This window comes from Zonotrichia leucophrys, chromosome 4A, assembly GCF_028769735.1.
Source record: "Zonotrichia leucophrys gambelii isolate GWCS_2022_RI chromosome 4A, RI_Zleu_2.0, whole genome shotgun sequence".
Taxonomy (NCBI): domain Eukaryota; kingdom Metazoa; phylum Chordata; class Aves; order Passeriformes; family Passerellidae; genus Zonotrichia; species Zonotrichia leucophrys.
Genome location: NC_088174.1, coordinates 12,914,094 through 12,936,218, shown reverse-complemented (window position 1 = coordinate 12,936,218; position 22,125 = coordinate 12,914,094). Strand labels below are relative to the sequence as shown.

The window sequence follows — 22,125 nt, the reverse complement described above, 5'->3', positions numbered from 1 at the left end:
ATGGAGAGCCAGGGCAATGACGGCTGCCTGCGACACCCGGACCTTTCCGCACCGGTCCTGCGGGGATCCCCGCGGCTCTGGGATGGGACAGCAGGTTCTCGCCTCAAGGCAGAGCAGCCGTGGGGCGCACAGCGCAGCAGCGCACACCGGCACGCACCGCGCACACCGGCACGCACCGCGCACCCCGGCACACACCGCAGCAGCTCACACCGGCACACACCGGCACACACCGCGCACACGGGCACACACCGGCACGCACCGGCACACCGGCACACACCACCACACACCGGCACACCGGCACACACCGCAGCAGCACACACCGGCACACACCGGCACGCACCGCGCACACCGGCGCAGCCGGAGCCCTCCGTCCCCCGGCTTCCCGGTGGGATTTCTGCACTCTTGTGCTCCCTCTGCTGGTCCTCAGCCCGCCGCCGCTCCCGCACCTCTCCCGCACCATTCCCGCACCGCTCCCGCACAGACTCCGCCGCGTTTCCCCCTGGGCAGCACCAGCAGCGCCCTCAGCGTGTCTCCGAGCCGGCCTGCAGGGAAGGAAGGGTCCCAGTGCCAGCCGGACAGACGGTGCTGCTGGGACTGCTCCAAGCAGGGCATGCCAGCATCCAGACGGGATCTGCATGTTCAAAATAAAAACTTTAAACATGCTCTTGGGAGTGATACTGCAAGACATGGCTATGAAGAAGATGGCAAAGACTTAACTGGGGCTGCAGTGATCACGGTATTAAATTAAAGTTACACAAAGAGGACACTGGATTTATCAGCCCAGTTTTGTAAAAACACACTGAGTAGCTTTTTGCACCAACACCTCCACAGCTTGCACTGTTGCTGTCACCACTGGCAGAGGTGATGTGCCCTGCTCTGACACTGCACAGGTACGGCTGGCCACCAACCTGCCACCAGCAGAAATGGAGGACACCAGTTCTGGGCAAAGGCTGCAGCTCAGCACAGTGGCTGTCAGACACCAGCCTGCTGAAGGGGACAAGAACACACCAAATCAGGCCAGAACATTGTGCTGCAAGGTCTGGTTTGCAGGCTGTGCTCCAGGACTGCATGGGGTTCTCCTGCCTTTCTGTCTCAGCATTACTTGCCAGCTTTATTAGAAAGCTGGTTGTTGTTTTAAGGCTGCTTTCTGGCAGTTATTGCCAGCAAGGGACTGAGGTGGGGGAGCTCCTCTCTGCAAGGCGCAAATGGCAGCTGCCAAGACGCCTTCTCCAAGGCCCCATAATAACTTGGTTATGGCTCAGACTGCCTCGTCTCAGCCAGACATCTCAGAGAGTGACCCAGCACGGGAGGCTGTTGCACAGCCAGCCCCCCCGGATCAAAGTGCTGTGTCCCCATCTCCATCCCTGTCCATGCAGTGACGTCCAGCTGCCCCACTCACTGCCATGGTGTGGTCCTGTTCCTGATGTTCTTGGGACTCAGACAGGAGTTACTGCTTAGCAAAGGAGGAAATACCTGCCCCAAGCAAGCTAAAACTCACTGTGCCCCAGGAGCAGCCCAGCAGGAAAGGGAGCTCCAAAGCAAGGGGGAAGGAAGAGGATGCAAATTGAACAACAAAAAGAATGCTGTTATCCTCACACTGCCTTCTCCTCCTGCCCAGCACAGCCACTGCACTCTGAAGCCACAGTGACCCATGGTGGATCACTAATCTGGCCTCTGCCACCACCACCCCAAAATCCAGGCAACTCAATGCAGTCTCCAAGTCCAGCCTCCTCTGAGGGTAACAGGCAGCCCAGCAGCTCCCAACAGCGCATGTTGCTGTTCAGGGGGTGCAGACGCAGTATTTGAGAGCTGCTTTCCAGAGCAAACAATAAAACTTTAAAATAAGTGTGAGGTTCTCTGAAAGTCACTGAGTTCAATGGCTGAGCCCTGCAACAAAGGCTCTTCCTGAGTGTGGTGGCTCCCTGCCCACCGCCCTCCCGGGGGGACGGCAGAGGCGGCAGAGAGGAGGTGAGTGCTGGCTCCAGTTTGTAAACTGTGACTGCTGGAGAAAACAAAACCTGAACAGGAGTTTCAGTAGGTCTCAGTGCCTTTCACTAACACAGCTGGTTCCCAGGGGTGACCAGCACCACGAGCTGCTGCTTTTCCCTGGCCCCAAGGCACCTGTCTGCCCACTCTGTTGAAGCCCTTTCAGGGGGAGCTGCTGGTGCTTCTGCCAATACCAGCTGCAAGTGCTGGGTGATGCCCCACAGATATTTTTCCTCGTGCAGAGCTCACAGCTGGTTTCTGCACACCACAGGGCTACTCCCATCTAACCACCACCTCACAACCCAAGTACCTTTGGGGTGTCCTGTTCTGCACTGGCACCACTGGCAAGGAAGAGCCACTCATCAGTGCAGGCAGCCACCGTGACCCCGAGCAGTGCTGCTAAAAGGAACCAGCTGCTTCTGCATTTTGCAGGTCGGTCCTTGCCTGAGAGGAGGTGAAACTCCACATCTGACTGATTGCTGCAGAGCCATAGAGGACCAGACAGGCACAGCTGGTGTTCTACAGCACAGGGCATTCTCCAGGTGGAGCACGATCACTGACCCTTTCACTTCATACAGACTTTTAGGCAAAATATTTTCCATAGAAAAATCCCTCTCTTTCAAAACTGATTTCTCTGAGCGTTTTTGTGGATGCAAACAGTTAAACACATGTAGTTGTCTCCCATCTTAATTCTCCTTGGTATCATTTACAGCTGATATCCTTTCAGTGCATGAAACCACACAGGCAAAGTAAGTGAAAGTATAGAAGAATCAGGGCTCAGATGGTGAAACTTTCTAAAATGAAAGAGTACAAATTTTCCTATGGTTGAGAACAGCCCTGTTATCTCTCAGGGAGGCAGCAAACTTTCCTCTCTGAAGAATAGGTAAGTAGGTAATACCAAGTGAGGCAGTCTGGCACAAATGTGCTCAAGGAGAAGCTCTACAATATATTGCCATATACTGAGAGAAACACATAAGCTCCATTACTCCTGTTAATTCTGCAGCAACATTATTTTTCCAAATCTTCCCCAAACCAGATGTGGAAATATTTAGCTACCTCTGCACTCCTCCAGGCTCAAGACTGAACTACGTGTTTTGAAGCAGATGGGAGGCAGAGGGAGATGGAAACCGTAACTGGTTTCAGTGAAACTCATGGATTTCCCAATTCTTGGTATCATTTACTGACATCATGAAACTAATTTGGGCTTTTTCTTCTGTCTCTTTACAGTTAGGTATTTTCACCAAGAGGATGAAATTTCTCTTTCTTGCAAACAAAATTGGATTTCTTTCCTTCAAGGAGTACAGAAATGTAGATTCTTTTTTTCCCAAAAGAAAAATTGAGAATTAATTAATTTTTAAATTAGAATACTTTGTTAGATGTAGTCAGTGCAAAATACTAAACTAAAAGGCAGCAGCTTCAATAGCCTGTCTCATCACTGACTCTACCAAATCACAAATCAGTCTGCAAAACAAAAGGGAGGTCACCTTGCTTTCCTCCTCGGCATTCCCTGTGGGTTCCACAGCCCTTCTCTGCTGGGTTTCTGTGTCTCCTGCCCCCTTGGTGTGCTCCCATGAAGCTGGGACACTCAGGACCATCCAATGCAGGTGTCTGCTGGGGTGATGGGCTTCTTGGGAAGGGCTGAGCTGCTCCTGGAAGCTGATGACTGCCATGGGTCTGCCACTGCTCTCCTGGGCTGCAGCCAGGGCACAGCAACAGGAGCTGCCCCACAAGACACTCTCCATGCCCCCTCCATTAAAAGACATTAATTATTTTTTGCAGTTTTCAGCACCCACTGAAATAAATAATGTTGGGCAGAGACATAATTACACACCCTTTTCAAGCTGTGCAGCTCTCAGGGTGGGTGGGGATTCGGCCGTGCACAGTGTTTGGATGTACACGTGCATTCCTGCAGGGAGCTGTGCTCTGTCCCTTCACACCTGGCCGAGTTTCCCCAGCAGCATCACTCCCAGCAGGGCAGGCTTTGGGGCTGGCATGGGCCTGATCCCGCACCCCATCCTGAGGGCAGCCTGGAGGCACTGCCCGCTCACTGCCTGCACATCCTCCCCTGCTCCCCAGGAGAGCTTTATCACACCCACTAAACTTGACATTTCATAAAGGAGAAAAATTAATGAAAGACGAGCAGAGAGAAGCACTAATTTAGGAAAAGCACTAATTAGACATATTCTGGGTGGTCTCATTTTGGCGTTCTGCCTTTTGGGCTAGACTGGTTTTGCTGCCGCTTCCCTTTCTCACACTTCTCCTCTCTCACCTTTCCCAGCACCTACAGCCATCCCTGCAGGGCATTTCTGTGATGTTGGGCTCTGGTGTCTGGGGGTCACAAGGCACTGCTGGCTGCCGCTTGACTGGGTGCAGGATTTCCTCCATCTCCCCAGGCTGTTCCATCCTTGCCCAGCCCATAGTGCTCTGGACACCTGCACTGTCACAGAAGCCAGGGCAGGTCACAGGTACAGACACACCAAGGCATGGGAAGCCCCAGAAATGACTGCAGCTTTCAAGAGACAATGTCCAGTGATGATGTGAAACAGACACACACACACACACACACATATATAAATACTACTTCTTTCTCTACAAATAATGCTACAGTTTGCATTTTCAATGGCAAGGATAAAGCTCTTAACAGAATTCACTGGAATTTGGCCAGGTGTGGCAGCTAAGTGCCTGGTATTCTGTCCCAAGAGACACAATTGTATGAGAATTTGCAAAGCAGTGTGTGGTGCAGCCACTCTCCATGCAGGCTTTGGCCTCCTGCTCACACAACATCTCTTTGCAGGACAATATGAGAAACACAAATTAAAGCCTGTTTTGATGTTTCTTCTGCACTTTGAGTTGCTGAATTGATTCCTGGTGCAAACCTGCAATATTACACAGAAAATCAGATCTTGCATGGCTTTAAATTCCAGATTTATCCCTGAAGTCTCCATGCTAGTTGGAGATAAAAAGCACTTAAAAGAAAGGAAGATGTGAACAAAGTGCCTCCCTGTGAGCTCTGCCAGCACTGATGGGAGGGTATGAGCAACAATTCTTCATCGTGCTCCTCAGAGTGAAAAACACTCTGTTGTACAGCAGGTGCAACTCAAGGTAATTGACTAATTAAAAAAACCTGAGCAATTTAGAGTAAAAAGCTTGTGTAAAGGTATATTGTGCCCTCGCCATATAGAAACTTAATTAATGTATATCCCCAGGAGCAATGCTTGTCTTCCTGTTAAAACTCTGCTAATAGGATGACTGGAGCACAGCCAACCTGCACACCCAGTGCCATGATTTCCTTTCCCCCCTGGAACACAGCACAAGCAGCTGGGATCAGCACAAAATGGTTACACCAGCTCAAAAATGCCTTATTAGAAAGCAACACCTCACTTCAGAAAAACGTCAGTTTCCAGGAGTAGCATCATCAAAACCCAGGATTTTCAAAAGCAATCAAAACCTCGGTGGGAGCTGGGTCCCTCTAAAGCCCCCTGAGATAAACTTTCCCTAAGCAGGGTCCAAGAGCCTCCAAAGCAAGTGTTTTTGGGCTGGAGAGCCACAGAGCTGCATGACACTTCCCAAAGCCTTCCCATTCCATCCCAGGGTGGGAAAGCAGGGAAACACCAGTAGTCAGAGAGCTTGGGACTGGTGTGCTGGGCTCTCCCCAGCATTTGGGCTCTTGTTTCTGTCCTGCACACGCCCAGCCCATCTCTCTGAAACGCACAGCTTCACTGCTTGGGTTTTCTTTGGACTGTTCTAGGAGCTAGCCTGTAGAAATTAATACATTTTCCAGGTAAAAAGCTAGGAGCCAGACCATGTTTCCTAGGAGGAGGGCCAAGGGCATCTAAAGACAACCACTAACCCACCATTTCAGACTCCTTGCATGCCTAAGGAGTTCCTCCTGGAGCTACTGCCTTGAATTGTACAAAATGGCTCTTGGACAGTATAATTTAAGACTATGTGTCATATGGCAGAGGTCCATGGGATGGTCACAGAGCACAATACATAAAATGTTCAGCTAGAAATATCAGTTTTCCTACAGTATCAGCATAACAACAACTTTTGCAACTGTCTGATGTTGGGACTGGTTTGTATTGCAAATGTCCTTGTCTAATCTACAGCTCTGTATTAAATAACACATTATCCTATCATGACATTTGGCTTTGCCAAGAGAGTACAATATTTATATGTACATGCCCACAGCACTGTATTTCTGACAGAATACTGTATCAATGACAAATTGCAGGTTTGGTAACACAAGTCAGAAAAAGTTTTAAGCGTGCTGGCATTGGGGAAGTCAGAGGAGCTTGTTTACATTCAGAACAATCACAGGAACAGACAAAATTATTGTGTGCTGATAAATATTGATCTTCACAATTGTAAACACTTTTGCATGCAGAAGCTGGAGAGCTGCTGTAACAGATAATTGCTCAATTTTATTTCAAATCAAAATGCAAAAATTGCTTTCAAGATGTGAGCAGCTCTTCACTCATGAGCTGGGACATCTTCTGCTGATGGCATTTGCTCAAGGGCAGAGTCAGCAGACATCCCCAGAGCCAATGGGCTGGTGGTCATGTCACAAAGACAACACTTCTGCCAGAGAGAAAAAAGTGGGAAGTACTTCAGCCCTTTCTGGAGTGACCTTGATGTGCAACTTCCCTCCCACCCCTTTGACCTTTGCTTTTTGTATCCTGCCTCTGTTCCCTCTCAGACTCCATGGGAAAACCTGAGCAGTGATTCTGGGATGTGATCCTGCAGCAGCACCTTCCCCCCTGCCCTCCTTTCCACGCTTGCTGTAGTTGATGCATTCATGGGGAGAGCTCACAAAAGAGTCAGGAATACAGAGGGAAATGGCTCTGAGCTGAGCCCAGGCTCTGAACAGCCAGGTCACAGCAGCAGTGCCAAGGGCTTGCCTGGGACAGGCTGGAATATCTCACTCTTCCCCGCCCTGAGTTTAGTTAGAATGTTTTACAGGCAGTTTTCTATCGAGATGTCGGCCATGCTATCAACCCACCCCCTCCCCTGCACATAATCAAAATATTTTGATAACCAAAAAATGTCAGGCAATACAGCACATTTTGCAGTAAATAAATTCAGCAAATAACTGCAAAGGCAAGGAGGGGAGGACTGGGGAGCTGGTGCCTCTGCTGAAGGTTTCCATCTCCAAACAACAAAAAGATCCTTTATAATTAGTGTTTCAATAAAAACCAGAACTTTTCTACAAAAATAACCCAACTCTAGTGAAAGAAAGGAGGTGATGGGAGGGAATGTCACAGTGCTGGTTCACACCTTGAGAGCAGAGCACAGGCCCAGCACAGCCACATGTGGGCCTGGCAAGGCCCGGCTGCCCCTCACACCAGCCAAGGAGCAATTCCATCATCCCAGCACACACCAGACACGTGTGACAAATTGCAGTGACAAGGCTGTGCTGGCAGCCTGGATGGCAGGCAGTGAAATCCCTGTCCAGACAGTGCTACGCTCCGGCACTCTGTGAGCCAAGGCAAGGCGGGAGGTGCTGCCAAAACGCCATCGGCATCAGCATGGCTGCCACACCCGTCCTCCACACTGCAGAGTGCCTGAGGCGGCTGCGAGCGCTGAGGGTGCCCGGGAAGCCGAGGCTGGGACTGTCACACCACACACAGAGCTGGGGGAATTGCAGAATGCCAGGGCTGGTGCACAAGGGCAGATGAAGGAGACATGGAAAGAAACCAAGCACTAACCCGCTGTTCAGTCTGGTCACAAGGGACTGAAAGGCAGGAGAAAGGGTTGGTGCAGAAGTCAGAGCTCAGGACGGGCAGTTTACTGTGCTAGACAGGTAATGCAAGAAATAAAAGACCCCGGTCCCCATTCTGCACACCAAGAACACCCATTCTATTCATTGGGAAACACAAAATGCTGTGGCTGTATCCACATCTGGTCCTTTCACTGTCCCAGGCACCCCAGGCTGCCCACCTGCACTCCCTGTGCCCTACACAGCCCATGCAGGCACAGGGACCCCCTTGCCCATGCTAAGCCCAGTGTTTGGATGCAGTCAGGGGCTGGCTGGACACTCCTCCAGAAGCAGCACAATTTATGAGCCCAGTAGCAGTGGAAAGTTTCCAGGCTGGGCAGGATGCTCCAGCAGCAGGGACTGGGGACTGCCCAAGGTTCTTGCTGTAACAGGAAAGCAAGGGCAGCATGGCAGCACAGCTCCCAGACCCCAGGGGCTGCTTTTGAAGAGGTGTTTCTCTTCAGCTGTTTGTCCCCTCCAATGTCACTTGTCCTACCAACAGCCCTCCTCAAAGGGCACGTAACCTCCAAGTTTTTTTCTTTATTCTCCTTGCACTGACAGAAGCAGATGCAAGCTCAGCATTTGGGCTTGTGCTGGGCAAACAGAAATGGTCTCCTCAAAGTGTTTCCTGCCTTTACCACCAGCCTGCAGCACGGAAGGAGTGGCCACAGCTCACCCCTGTGACAGGGAACAGAAGCATCTCAGCAGGCCACATTTCACATGTGTGGTGGGGGATGTTTATTTTTTTAACCAGTTCCACGGCTGCCACCTCCGCAAGGGCATCACATTCTGAGTGTCTGACAAGCCCCAGCCTGGCTGGGTGTCTGTATCCTGAGGCAAGGGAAAACCAGAGGGCCTCAGAGCATCTCCATATTCCCTGGAATGGGACAGAGATGCCCCGAGAGCCAGGGGACAGTGACAAACAGGACCCAGGCAGGGCCCCCATAGGTGTGCCTGTGGGAGGGCAAGCAGCAAACAGCTCTGCTGGGGTATTTTGGGTTTTTGCTTTCAGCCCCAGGGATCCGTGGGGTGCATCTCTGCTTGGTGGCAGCAACTGTACAGCATCCATGTGCAAAGCCACCCCAGCACACTGAGCCCCTGGCCCTCCCCCAGTCTCTGTGAGCAGCATTCATTCCTCGCTCTTGCTGTAGATCCAGCATGCCGAGTCCTTTCTCCCCAAGAGTATTCTCCCTTTACAATGCAAGATCATAAAGCGGTGACATAATCCAAGCTTGGCAAACACTTTTGCTGATGTTAAGCCAGTGCCTTTCGTGGTTCTCACTGCAGCTTTTGAGGCCATGATATACATGGTGCAACCAGCTGATTAAATGTGCAGGAGCCTCCCAAGATACCATTTCATCCGAAACGTTGACATTTATATTTGACTTCCAATAAGTGTGGGGCGCTTTTTTTTTTCTATTTTTTAATTAGTTCTCACAAGGGTGGGAGTCAGACACAGCTACACAATGAAGTTCTCCATAGAATAGGTATGATTCAACCCGATGACTCCTGGCCAGACTTCCTAACCCATCTACCTTGCAGCGGAGCCTTGAAGCCAAATTAATTAGAGGCCACCCACAAGTAGATGTGATTCTGTGTAGGTGAATCTCTTTGCCCATTCATTCCCTACCACATCTGCTGAGATCTCAACATTCATGCTAAGGGTGAGTGGGAGGGCTCTGGTGCTAAATAAATGACTTGATTCGTTTCGTTTTGGCACCAAGACTTAGCCAGCCAGTGAGGCCGAGTAGTAAACAATAGTAATGTGGAAAAAAAGTTAAAAAAAAAAAAGGCAGCACATAAGATGCCTCAATGAAGAGGTGTGATTGTTGGCAAAATGTGTCCCATTTGAGTTTATGGGATGTACAGAGTCATTTTATTAGGGATACTTTTTGCTATTAGCGTAATAAAAAAGGACCAATTGTTTCTGCCATCTGAGAAAACTCTTGGTGGAACAGGCATAAATCCAGGAATAATTAAGAAAATAATAGTGCACACCCAACAAGAAAAACATTATTTGTTTAAAGATGAAGTCCCTCTAGAATACTTGGTAGTGATTGCGTTTCTTTCAAAAGAGGGGGAAAAACCCTTCTAAATGAAAAGCAGCAGCCATCAGCTCATCTCTAAGATCTCGAGTGGAAAAAGCGTGGGGCTGTAATCCCCCTCAGTGGTGAGGCTTTTCCGTTTTCATCGCTCTTATCAGCCCTTGCAAGTTGCAAAATAAAAGTGTTTTGCCCCTACATGTTTCCATCAGAGGATCAGAAGCACTTTACAAAGCAGAATTAATTGAGCTTCGCTGTTTCACCTGTGAGAACAGAGCAATTATTTAGCAACAGGGTTTGGGTTTGTTTTTTTTTTTTTTGCTGTTTGAGGTGGGAGTAGAAATAAAAACTGCAGAAAGAATTCAAACCCACCAGGCCAACAAGAAACTCGGCAGCTTTAACCACTTCCAATGATGAATGTGACAAATCCGCAAGTTTCTGACCACCAGATCTGGGTTCTCCTTTTGGAAAGGAACATTTTGCCTCAGCATCGCTTTTCCCAGGCCTCAGCTTGCTAGGCTCCCCACCAGATCAAATCACCATTCTCACCAAGTTCTGACTCTTCACATGTAAAAGAAACCATGTTTCCAAAGAGCTCATCCACCCTGCGAGTGTGCCGTGGTGCCATTGCACAGCCAGGGTGTGCACTGTGAGCTCTGAAATCCTGCTCCCACTGCTCCTGTGTGACTCTGGGCAGGTTATAAGGCTGTGCCGGCCGGACGTGGGAAAGCCTGCCGGTCAGAGAAACGCAGACTGAGAATCAATGTTTGTAGAGAACTTAGCATCACAGTAATGGGGGGAAAAAGAGAATTATTTTAAGTCTCGCTCTGATGTGTGAGTGCATGGACAGAGCCACACTGAGTAACAAGACATCAACTTTTATCCAAACAGGACTGGAAAAGCATCATCCCTTTTCCGTCTGGGTTATGAGCGGCCATAAACCCCCGACGGAAGAGGCAGCGGAACGAGTCGGTTCGCACGAAGGGCGCAGCTGAGCGTTCCCACCGCTCCCGCGCAGCTCTCGTGTTTTACATACATCTGTTTACTCTTTCCCTAACTAAGGTTTCTTTTCTCTGCACGCGGCTTTCGGCGGCTGCGGGGGCGCGGCGGTGCCGGTTCACAGCCCCGGGCCGGGGGCAGGTGAATCCCCGCCCCGGCGCTGCCCGCAGCCGCTGCCCGGCGGGCCCCGCAGCCACAGCCACAGCCGGGCCGCGCCGGGGCCGCGCCGGGGCCGCTCCGCGCTCCGCTCCCCGCCCCGCGCCGCGCCCAGCCCGGCCCGGCCCGGCCCGCCCCGGCGGGCGGCGCTGCGGCCGCCCCCGCTCCCAGCAGCCTTTGCAGCCGCCTACAATGAAATTTGCGAAGTTTTTTCGGTTTCGGCGCCATTTTCGAGTGGACTCGGAGGTGAGGAGGGAGGGCGGGCAGGGCGGCGGGGCCGGGGCGCGGCGGGGGGCGGCCGGCGCCCCCCGTGCCCTGTCCCCGCTGCGGGCGGCACGGCCCGGCCCGGCGCGGCCCCGCGGGACGGACACGCGGGACGGGGCGCGCTGGGGGGGCTCGGCGGGACCCCCTCCCGCCGCCGCTGCCCCGTGGGCGGGGTCGCGCCGCTCCCCGCGGGGCACGGCCGGACACGGGCCCGGCCGAAACTTCGCGAGTGGGGCGCAAAGAACTTTGAAAAACCCCCAAGCACCCCGCTCCAAAACTGTTAAAGAAACTTTCTGTGGTGCGGGGGGTGGGGAGCGCCCCGGCAGCGCCCCGGGGGAGCCGCCCCGCGCGGCACAAAGGCGGCCGCGGGGCTCGGGCCGCGCCGCCCGGGCGGTGACAGCGGCGGCACCGGGGGGCGGCGGGCGGGGCCCCCGGGCCGGTGGTGCGGGAGCGGCGCGCGGGGCCGGTTCCCACGTGGGTGCGGGGCGCCCCCGCCACCCCCCGGTGCCTTTTCCTCGCGGTTTTTTTTTTTTTTTTTTTATTTCCATCCCCCCACTATTAATAATTTTTAAATCTTTTTTTTTCTTTTGAGCCGCGCCCGCCCCCCGCAGGTGGGGCTCGGGGTTGATTTTTTTTTTCTTTTTTTTTTTCTCTTTTTTTTTTTTTTTTCCCGTTTCCCTCTTTTTTTAAAGCGTACGCGGGGACCCGCGGGCTGCCGGCCCGCCGCGGAGTCTGCGCGCCCCCGCACGTAGAAAATAGTTGTATACGTTTAAAAAATAGTGCTAGTGCAACCAAAGAATAATTCAAATATTTAATTGAATAATTAAAGAAAATTCAATTGGCAGCCAGCTTTTGCTTTTTTTTCTCTTTTCCCCTTGGTGGTTGCTCGCTTTGTACAGGAAATTTTAATATCCTGGCAAGGGCCAGCTTCCCAGGGCAGCCTCGCAGCTCTCTGGGAGCTGCGGTGATGGAGCAACATGCGCAGCGCTGAGACTTTTCCCTCTGAAATTGGTCCTACATACAATATTTTTTCCCGTTTACGCATCGGGTATATAAAGACAATTTTTTTGAGTTTGGAGAATGAGTTTTCCGTGGTTAATTCATTAATTGCTCCCCTCAAAAAAGCAAATTCTGCTTGTGTGTCTTATGCGTGTTAAGTGTAGGTGAGGGACCATCTGCCAAGTTTCATCATCTTCTGTTCTGAAGAAATCCAAAGAACTCACCGGCAACTCTGAAAGTCTGTATTTAGTTAATCGACTTTGGTGGGAAATACAGCAAAACTCAGCTGCTGATGCAGTAAACGTTTATGAAATATAGGAGGGAAGCTTTAAGTAATGCTTCATGCAAACTTAACCCAAATCTAAAAAGGAAAAAAAATTCAGTGTGCTTGTTATATTTTGAATTATTGTTCATCTGACCAAAAAAGAAATTGTTTTTTTGGTTTTTTTTCTTTTTCCTGTTCTTAACAAATAAACTTTATAGAAATTGGGCTTCCAAATCTGACCCTTGTTTAGAACTGGATGAGATGACAATGCTAAAACTTGGAAGTAACAAAAAGCATCATACTTTTCTTCTCCTCAGCAGTGTTGAGAAAAAACTGTGGATCCTGGAATTTTACAGTGGATTTTACTGGTTTTCTGGAGTGCTGTAAGTTGAAGTCCTGTCCCACAGGCCCTTCTAAGCACCAGTAGCTCCCTGTCCCACTAACACCCCCGCCTCGGTAAACACAGCTGATCCTGCTGGTAACAATGTTGGGCTCGAGTTTCACCCCGAGTGAAGTGAACGAATTCATTTTTTGCGTTATTGCAATCTGCCCTTTGTAGCTGCAGTTTGGTTTCGGGTGTTCGGCCCCACCTAGGAGCGCGTCGATGGCTGTGGTTTAGCACGGGGAAGGTGCAGGGAAAGCGTGCTGGGGTTTGTCCCAACCGTGTGCTGCCTCCCCGGCCCTTTTATGGGCAAATTAGCGAGGAAAAAAAATAAATTTTGATGAAGCGCGTGAGGAACGACCCGCTCTCACATGGCTTCGGCAAGAACGGGCAGGAAATTTATTTTCTGCGTTGGTTTTGTGCCCCCGGGAGTGATCGTGGCTGGGCAGAGTGGTGATGCTGGGTGATGGGGACGTGCTGTGGGTGCCGTGCAAGTGAAAGGGACTTGGCTGGCGCAGTTCCCTCTGCTCGGGCTCCTTCTCAGCCCCTTCTCCTCCCGCAGCCCTGCCAGGCAATTCCTGCCGGGAATGGGGACGGGAACGGCGGAGCTGGGGCCATGTGGTGGCTGTCGATCAAGCACCGGCTCTGATCCCAGCTCTTCGCCACATCTGTAAATATTCGGACGTGACTTTTGTTTAAACCTCATTGTTCGAGAGGAGGCAGCAACGAAAGTGTTGGGATTTTTCAGAGGCAGGCAGATATGAAGTGTTCTGCTGGTGTTACTCACACCCTTATTTTCGTTTTGTCACTGTAAATTTGCCTCGCTGATGAGTGCTTGGGACCTTCAGCTGTAATGAGATGATTTACTTCAGTCTTTTTGTAAAATAATAAATGCCTTTTTTTTTTCAATTGTTTCACATGAGAACAATGACTTCAGGATTTGTTTGTGCATGTCTCCTAGAAAACTGTTGGTTAGCAGAGCTGGGGTTTTTGTTCCTATTTTTTTTCTATATATAGGAAATGCTTAATATTTACTTGTCTTTGAGCTCACCTAGCCCTGGAGTGTGTGGGTCAGTCAAGGCTCTGTATGCAAATCTGTCTTGTCATGGGCTCCTGTATTGATTTCCTTTCCTTCCCCATGGCGCTCCTTCTCACTTTTTTCCCTTTCTCTTTTTTTCTGGTCAGTGTCAGTGAGGAGGGATGAAGTTGTATTTTAAGGGGATTCAGTATTTCAGAGGGAATTTGTTTTAGTTTTGTGTGTGTGTTTTGCATTGGGGGGGGGGAATGTTTTTTACTTAATTGCCCAATATACTTTGGCAAGCAGAAGTTGCATTGTTTTGTGAATTGCATTAATGGTTTTCTGCATGTTCAAATTCCCCAGTTATTTGGGGGATTTAATTAAACCTCTGTAGGTGGCTGGCTTACGTAGATGACAGGTAGAAGTTTCTATTTCTAGAAGGAGCTGGTGCACACACTGCAGGCATGGAGCAGAAGGGCTGTTGCAGTGCTTTGCATTGAGGCAGAGCTTTTGGGACAGTTCTTCTCATGTTTGGGGTTACCATAAGCAGGACACCCCCTGTTCTGTAGGGAGATGCTGCTTGGAAGCTGGAGGTGCTCCTGGGATGCTGCCTCTGTGTGGCAGAGAGAGGATGTCACCACATCAACCCCCAAACAGCCTCTGTGCATCTCATCTCCTGCCCCAGGCCTGCTTTATCACCTAAACCAGCGTAATTAAGATGTTTCCTTTGCTTCTGTTCTGCCAGGACCAGTAGAGTTGTTCTTGCTGCTGCTGTAGGGAGGAAGGTGCTGGCCATGCTCTATGGTTTTCCCACCTGCCCAGAGCTGCCCCTGGCTTTTCTGGCTGTCTCTCCTTGCTCTACAGCACCTGGGTTATGATTGATGTGCCTTGGGTGCCACTGAGCCAACGGTGCCAGTAACAGGGGAGGATGGAGAGAGGAGCAATGTAGTTTCTTTGCACAGTCTGCCCTATCTGGAGCTGAAAATTTGATTTATTTTTTCTTCCCTAATTTCAAAAATACTTGCACCTGTCTGTGTGTGCCTTGGAAGGGAACTTGGCCTGGTCCCCCCCTCCTGGACCATTCTTCTTCCCCTCTCTGCCATTGCCTCTCAAACCCTCTCTGTTGTTGCTTTGTAGCTCGCACTGAAGCAGTGATCTGGTTCTCCAGAGAGGCTGTGCAGGATGTGCCTGTGTTCAGAGGTGAGTTGGCAAGGTAAGCTCATATCCCACCTGCTCCAAAAGTCCTGAGCACCTCTGGGTAAATGCAGGTCCCTCTGACACACAAATCCCTTCTTAGGCACTGCAGATAATACCTAGGAGAGGGTAATTGAACTCAAATTACCCTGTTCAGCTGCCAATTTCTGATGTAAAGTTGAGTTTCCAAAGCACAAACTAAGTTTGAAAGAAGCTGAAGTGGAGATGGGATAATTCAAACATGGAACTTTGTGTTGCATAAAATATTGATGCTGTCATGTCATAAATGTGCATATTTTCTCAGATGCATATTTCACTGCCTATCCCAAATTTCCACTTGCCCAGTACTTGGTGTGACTGTTGATTTTCCCTCTGTGCTAGAGGCTGGTGGAGGTGTATTGAACCCTTGCTTGAAGAGAGCTCTTGCCCTTGTTGTTGAACTAAAAGTCTGGTTTACATAAATATTTTATATAAATATAAAAACATTAATTAAAACATGAACCTCAAGCACTATCAAAATGTATTCTAAAGCTGAACGTGTTTGCTGCTGCTTTTTTCTTTTGGATTCATTTGAAGAGATGAAAGAAATAAGATTGCACAGGTACAGTCAAGTAAAACAATGTTGCAGCAGTAATTAATGCTAATATTTTGTGGGGGGTGTTTTGGTGGAGCTCTACAGCTGAACACTGGGTGCGTGTTTGCTTTGCAGCAAGTAGCAGCTGCTCATTAGGGAGTTGGCCCTGGTGCTGTCAGTGTTGAGGACACTGAAGTGGTGAAAATATACTGCTTTTTGGTTGGCAAATATTTGATTTCAGATTTGAAATCGCTTGGCATGGGTCACAAGAGCTTTTGAGATTCCTATTTTGGAGTTTGCTGCAGAGGCAGGGGCTCGGTGGCGCGTTGGGCACAAGGGGATGGCACAAGAATTCAAACCCAGGGCGTCATTTCTGACATTGTTCAGGTTTTTTTTGTGATGCTGCTTTTTAAGAAAATGAATTGAAGGAAGTTGTCCCATAACTGGTGGGGTGTGGGGGGAAGGTTGAAAGGAAATACAAAAAATATCAGTCTGTCTGCAGGGCTCCTGTGCAGCCAGGCAGGCTGGTGTGTAAATGCCACTGACAGCTGCCTTTGCAGGGCTGCAGCCCCTGCCTGCCCTGCTACAGGCTGGGAATGTGATGAAGTTCCAGAAATCTTTAATTTCTGGTCGTATAAGCCTTGTCCATTCAGATAATAAATAAGCATAATTTAGTATTTTTAAAAATAATGATTTTTTTTTACATATCTCAAAAGTCAAGTTGAGCTGAATGAAAGTATTTTAAGGAAAATTTAACAGGTTTCAACTGTTGGAATATGGATTTATTTATCTGAAATGTTAACATTGTGACTTCTGGAAAATCCCTGATGTTCAGCATCACCTAAGAGGAAAGTACAAGGTAACATTTCCCCACAGGCCAGTTGGAAGGGCTGGGAAGTTCTGCAGGCTCTTCACAGTAGCAAAAGCAACAGATCTTTTGGATCTGAAAATGTGTTATTTGCTGGGACCCAATACTAAGTGTGGTTTGTGGGAACAGTTAATTTCTGACCTTGTTTGTGAAACTGGTTTCTTTGCACTGTATAACTGCTTGTTCTCTTATAGTTACAGACTGTCTGATAGCACCTGTGAAGAAAAAACCCTGTCCTGTGGTGGTAATGCATGCATGTTAAATATCTTCATTGTAGAGTGTTCTTCAGTTCTTTATATCATAGTTTAAACAAAATTATATATATATTCAAAATACCATTTGGAATGTCAACATTCAGTGGGCTTTGAGGAGATGTAGCAGCACATCATGGTTTGTAGGGACAAGGAGATACAGACCATTCTGGGCTGCCTCATTACCTCAAGGATAAGACAAGAAAGTGAGCTTCTGGTTATCATAGATGTGGAAGCTAACACATTGCCATGTATCTCATTAGCTCAGGTATGTGTTGGTGCTTGGACTGTGCACATCCTTTACATCCCTGGAGCTCCTGGGTCTGGCCCTGCAGGCAGGAAGGACTTGCAGCTCCTTTTTGTTCTCCAACATGGGCATGACCACATCCTGTGCTATACCCACCCCTCAGCCATTGCTCTTTGGGCCTTTCCCTGGCAGAGGATCAGCCAGGGGGCCCTTGCCCTGTGTTTGGGGCAGAGAGGGGGGTCTGGAGGCCGTGGAGAGCTGTCAGCAGTGCTCTAGCAGCACGTAAATACTGGAGTTTGGGATTGCCTGTTGCTCTCCAGTATTGCATTGCTGCTTTAGTGAGGCTGGAAATCGGTCCCTGCCGCAGGGCTCTGGCTCTTGGGGTCCCCCCTGGCACCCCCACAGTGCTCCCACCCTGCAGGGGGCTCCTGGTCCCCACCCCAATAAACCACTGCGGAGGCAGCAACAACCAGGGCTCGGTGTCGTCAATGGGGAGGGGATGGGGCTGCACCCCAACACTGCTGGGGGTACCCCGTGCCCCAGGAGGGGACAGGGAGCAGTGCCTGCCTCTCCAGGAGGTGGGGATGGGCCCTGGGTGCACCCTCAGGCCTGGGGAGGGGGTGTGGGGGACACTGGTGCAAGGGCTGGTGGGGCCCAGAGCTTCAGCTGGGTGAGAGGGAGGGAGGGAGGGATGCTCATTGTGCCTGGGGTGCTCATGGGGGAGCCCTGCTGCCTGAGGCATCATCTCCCCAAATCTCTGCAGCTGTCCCAGCCTCTCTCAGGCTGCCCCAGCTCAGGCACAGCTGCCATAGGGGGCTGCTGTAGCCAGCAGCATCTGGCACCACTTGGGCCATCTTGGAAAGGGTTTGGACCACCTGAGGATTTGCCTACAGACCCACCACTGCAGCAGTGATTTCTCCAGAGCTGTCCCAGCCCCATGGTGAAGGGTTTTTCCTTAGCATTGCCCCACTTGAGGCTTCCAAACCCTGCTGGAATGCACACAAGGGCCAGCATGGAGTCAGGGATGCTCCTGGGGTGGTGCCTGCCTGTTCAAGATTCATCTGCTGTGGGCTGAATGAACTGTCAGTCCTGCCAGTGATGGTGCATCATTGACAGCCCCAATCCAGCAGCCTTCTGGTGGCTGTGAAGTCCAGAACATTTGTTTTTTCAGCTATTTTCGGGAATTACTAAATCACAGCCAATAGTTTAGGATAGGGGATAATCCTGTTGCTGATTTACACCTTCAGTCCCTGCTCCTGCTCTGTGCAGGTGCTGTCAGAGCATTGAGGCGCCCCAGAACACAAATGTCTCTGGCATGGGAAGGTGCAAGGGGGGTGTGAATGGGGAGGAACAGCTTTTAAAAGCTTCTGCCCTCAAAGGGGGCAAACTCACAGTGTTTGGGCACACAGCCAACGCATTCTAAACCAGACACTGCTATTCCTCCACTTGTAAAATGGTTCATTCCCACTCTCAACAAGTCAAGCCATTAATTGCCAAGTCCTGTAGTGTTTTCCCTCAGGAAAATAACTTGATGAGTGACTTGGTTGACGGGGAAATTGATCAATAAAGTTGGTAATTATATGTTTATATTAATTTTGCATCACTTTTTCTTAAAGGTTTCTACTGATATTTATAGGTGGAGTGTAAGGTTTAAAATTTATTTTACTTATTTTGGGCAGTTTCTGTTGTGGCCAGGTTTTTTTTTTTTTTTTTCTTTCTGAGAAGCCAGGGAAGCTCCTGTCAGTTTTTCTCCTGAGGTGTAGAAATTTGCCTTTGACGCAAGACAAAGGGGCTTGTGCGCATGTTGGCTTCTCTACTGCATTTGTGCACAAACCACTTGGAAAAAAAAACATTAAATGCCTTTGCAGAGCATCCCTGGGCTGACCAGTCCCCCACAGCCCCACATGGCAACCCTGGGGTGTCTGCAGAGGGGCAGCAGCACAGGCAGAGCAGCCTGGGTAAACTCCTTTGTTCATGTAGGGTAAAGCAAGATGTGGTTTTTTTGTTTATATGTGAAATTTGCTGCATCAGGAGTGCATGTGACCACTGTAGAGGAGAAGTCTTTGAGTTCCCTCAGTAGTTTTTGCTGTGATTTTATAAACAAGCTGGAAGGCAGCAGTTCCCTGGGTAGGTAAATGTGTGCAGCACATCATCACAGCACTGCATGGCTGCTGGGCTTAGGAGACAGTCATTGAACAAGTCTCTAATTCACACGTTTATACACCAATCTTCATTTTTTAAAATTTCCCCTGACCAAAACTTTCCCACCTACTAAGACTGAGGTTATGTTGCTCTGCTCACAGTACCAGATACCTCCATTAGAGGTGGTGTGGGAGTCAAAGGAGGTGTTGCAGATTCCTGTAAACACTGGAAAAGCAACCCAAAAAGCCACCTTATCTACCTTCAGCCTTTTCCTGTTCACCTCCTTTGATGCAGAAGGAATTCTTGGCAAGGGCTGGCAGCTCATTGTGGTATCCAGCACTGTCTTGCTTTTCCTGCACTTCTTGCCCACCCACCTCATTTGCTGTTCCTCAGCTCACATCCAGTGTTGGGAGCCAGGACTGCCTTTGGCAGGTGTTTGTGCAGTGCCTTGCACAGCAGCTCCCAGAGCCTGCTGTGAATGACTTCAGGTGCTGCTCTTTGCCCCACAGAAACCTTGCACGTGTTTTGCTCTCTCTTTGCAGGGTAGGGGACCCTGGCTGGGGACCCAGCTGTGCAGCTGCCCCCAGCACAAAGCTGCACAAAGGAAAACATCTTGGGTGAAATTGGATGTGGCAGGTATCAGCCACACGGCAAAGCAGGAGCCAGCTCACCTCTCCCGTGAGGGTTTGCAAAAGTGACAATGATGACCAGTGCAAATGATGGCTCTGACACCCTGGTGACACAGTGGTTCCTGGCAACAAACTCACCAAATGGAAGAAAAACACAAATTGAAGTATTTTATTTTCTGAAGCAGTGTAAGATGTTGCTCTCTGCAATTTCGCACGTAAACCCATCCTTGTGGCAGTTCAGGAAACTGAGGGTTACTCAAAGTGTGATTCAAGCAGAGCATATATTCATTTATAAACTGTCTAGGGTGAGTTCCCATACCATATAGTCTGTGTGAGAAAGTAGCTTCCCCTCATACTGAAAAGAAATTATTTGAGTGTGCAGGGCTGCCAGTGAAGGTCTGATGGCCGGGAGGGGACTGGAGGTGTGGAAGATGCAGCTCAGCAAGAAGGGAGCTGTGATTATGCTGTACTAGAAAGCACAGGGTGGTTTTCTAATTTCACGTCAAGGACTTTACACCACAGAAGATATTTCTACCTCGTATTTTGAATTCTCTGATTGCTACAGAGTATTTTACGTTTTGTGAATGGAGGAGAAAAATTTTTCGTGAAAAGAAACGGGAGGAAAAATCTGATAAAGGCACATCAATAAACATTTAGAAGCTCGCTGTCTCTCACACACACACACGCATGCACACTCTCCATTTCCCTGCTCCTCCCTGCCTTAGGGTTGGCTCAGTCACGTCCCAGTTCCTCAGATGGGGATCAGGCGAGCGAAGCATCAGCATCGCAGCTCTGGCGCTTCCCGGAGCGCAGGAGAGCGGCGCGTCCCGTCCGTACCCGGGCACAAGGAATTCATCCCGCTCCAACCTGCGGGACAGCCGAGCCAACCCCGTGTGCTTCTGCCAGCCCTGTCCCGCGGAATTCCCGGCGGATCCGGGGGCTCCAGGGCGAACCCAGCCCCACCCCGCCATCCTCACCCCTTCCCCTCGGGCAGAACCCGTGCGGAGACACGGGGACTTCAGTGACGGCTGGAATAGGAGAGCTAAACAGGGTTATTGCAGTGCCACGGGTAGCAGGGTGTCGCGGGAGAACCACGCTTTGCCTAAATCTCCTCAAAAAAACATCCTGTAGCATTCCTGCTGGTGCTGCTGAGATTTCAGGGCTGTAAATCGGGCACCAAGAAGCCACATAAGAGAGCTCGGGCTGGAAATAGCTGATTCCTTATTGATACAGACAGTACCTACTGGGATATTCTGATTGTGAAGGGCTGGGGTGGGGAATCAACCTGTGAGAGGGCACAGACTGTCTGGGAATCCTCTCACACACCCCTGATGCCCAAAGCTGGATCTTACAGGAGCTGTGATTTGCTGCAGCTCACCTGGAGATATGCAGGACACACACCAGGGTTGGTTCCCTTTCTGCTCACAGTGGGCACAAAATGAAGATGCCACTAATAATGATTGCTAGATAAACACCTGGAACAGGTTACTCTTCCTGCACCTCGATTTACTCACCATCACTGGCCTGTTTCTCCTGCCTGGTTCCACAAGGATTTCCACCTTCCAAGATGAAGTTTCAAATCATCACTTGGTGTTTCTTGGAGCAGAGCCCACACGCAGAAGAGCATTTGCAGCCACTCAGATGTGTCCCCAACACACACTCTGCACCAGCCTTTCATCACCCACCAGCAGGATTCCTCTCGCAGCTTCTCTAGGGATGAAAATCCTCACAGCCAGTTCTGGGATTGTGCTGAATCTTTGTGCTTTTCTAGCCCTCTTCACCTTGGTGCCTGCAGTACCATGAGCTTACTGGGTACTGGCACTGTTACAGAACTGGGAAGTGTTTTCCCCATCAGAGTGCTCAACAAACTACATCTGCTTGGGTAATTAAATACTATAACAACTAAAAAAAAAAAAAAAGAAAAAAAAAAAGAAAACCCAGACCACAGTGGTGTCTCAGCTTATAAAGGTGCTTGCCAAGAGTGGAGATCTGATCTGCAAGGTGCAACCTGCACAGGAATTAGAGGCACCTGGGCAGGGCAGGCGAGTCCTTTAATGACTTGTAACCAGCTCCCTGTAAGCACTGTCAGCTCCTCACTGCTGGATTAGTGTGTTCCTGACAGGACTGTAGCAGCATAATACACAAAGAAACACCACCATTTAATCAGTCAGGATATAGAATTACAAGGCAGCTCAAAGATCCTTACTTAACTCAATTTTCAAAACCAGGATTGCCAAAAAAAAAGCCCTAAGTAAAGTGCCAGCTCAGTTCACAGAGAGACTTTTCATCACATTTTGTGTCTCAGCTACCAAAATGCACAGAAATGCCAGATGTCACAGGGAGAGACAGTG

General features: G+C 49.8%; 1 long non-coding RNA gene across 1 annotated transcript; it reads left to right on the top strand.

The window, feature by feature from the left end:
- The first annotated feature begins 11,132 nt into the window (after nucleotides 1-11,132).
- LOC135447747 (uncharacterized) lies at nucleotides 11,133-15,478 on the top strand. Its single transcript, XR_010440289.1, has 3 exons — nucleotides 11,133-11,187; nucleotides 12,790-12,852; nucleotides 15,007-15,478. It is a non-coding gene; the product is annotated as an uncharacterized LOC135447747 (long non-coding RNA).
- Nucleotides 15,479-22,125: the final 6,647 nt, after the last annotated feature.